Source organism: Cucumis sativus, chromosome 7 (assembly GCF_000004075.3).
Source record: "Cucumis sativus cultivar 9930 chromosome 7, Cucumber_9930_V3, whole genome shotgun sequence".
Classification (NCBI taxonomy): domain Eukaryota; kingdom Viridiplantae; phylum Streptophyta; class Magnoliopsida; order Cucurbitales; family Cucurbitaceae; genus Cucumis; species Cucumis sativus.
The window spans coordinates 15,906,174-15,907,768 of record NC_026661.2 but is presented as its reverse complement, the minus strand read 5'-3'; positions in this window follow the sequence as shown (position 1 = coordinate 15,907,768).

Here is a 1,595-nt window from a genome sequence, read left to right as displayed (position 1 = left end):
ATGCGGATTTCACCACTAAAAATCATTAATTTTATACATTATAAATTTCTTACATTGTGAGTTCCAACAGTTCTCAACTCTCTAGACTTCATAACTTTATACTTCTCACTATTTAGCTCATTATCCTAAACACTCAAGAGTTCGGCCACTTAAGTCTTGGTGTTGACCTCATCAACCTACTTTAGTGCCCTTGGATTCGTTATAATGGTGAATGTGACCTCAACTTTGGCGTTTGGGTTATATCCTTAGTTACGACCACATCTCAACCTATTGAATTGTCATTATCTAGCTAATTTCACATTTAGTTTTTGTTAAGATGTCCTTTTAAACTATAGAAAAAATAGCTCGGAATACTTTTGTCTTGGCCAACTCAAGATTGGATTTGTGACAATCGATAGACAACTCTCACCAAAATCAAATGGATAAGAGAGAAAACATAACCATGATCGTTGAATATTGTATTATTGTTAGATTTTTTTAGGAGAAAACTTAACTAATATAATTATATCCAAGTTCAAACCAAGATACATATATCTTAATATCTCCAACTATATATATACAAGCAAAATAAATCGGTAAAAATAAGCAACATCCTAAAATAAAATAACCCAAAGATTAACTTTGCAAAATCAAAGGTTATTCTCTTTAATCAACCCAAAAAAACTTCAATCAACCCCCAAAGAAAAACTTCATAAAAAAAACAATTTCAAATCAACCAAAAACAACTTCAATAATAATAAAAAAAGACTTCCCTTTACACACTATAACTTCAATCAACCTAAAACAACTTTCCTCAAATGTAGTGAGGGCAACATAGAGGATTGAAGAGTAACAGGCTTAGATTTCTGAACAATATGTTTGAGCCTTGTTTTGTATGACATCTTCTGATGATAGATCACATCTCTTTATAATTTAAAACAGAAAGGTCTAATATGACATTTTCTACCACAGTAATGGCAAGTCCAGATCCTTGAATTTTTATAAATAGGTTTATTTTTTACTAACTTTGCTAAACTCTCCTCAAAATCTCTCTTAATCTTTGTCGAAACAAGTTGAGTTTTTCTGTTTATCTGCATGTCCCGATGAATTATAACCGAGACTGTGCTTATTTGAACTCAATTTTTTGGTATTGAGGATTTGATTTAGATCATCCGTGCCAGAATTCAACATTTTCACTAATTTGACATGTGTTTATACTCTATTTGTACTTCTTTCAGTTTCAGTTTTAATGAAGATATTAGTCAACAATCGTTGATTTTCATCGAGCAACTCCTGTATCTTCTTCTTCTAAGCAACACGGTCTAATGAACCTTCCTCTCATTGATGTTACAATTGATCATATGACATGATATTTTCTTTATTTAAAATTGAATCTTCAACCCAAGATACAAAATCATCTTTACATAAAATACTGATAAAAGCTTTATTATATTCTTCCTCATTATCATCAGACTTTTCATCTGAGAGAGTAGAACCAACACTTTTCTTCTGTCTCCTAGAAAAATGAGGGCATTCAACTTGATAATGACCATACCCTTCACACTCCCTATATTCAAAAGATCTTATTTCTCTACCACTTGACTTGTCAAACTTTT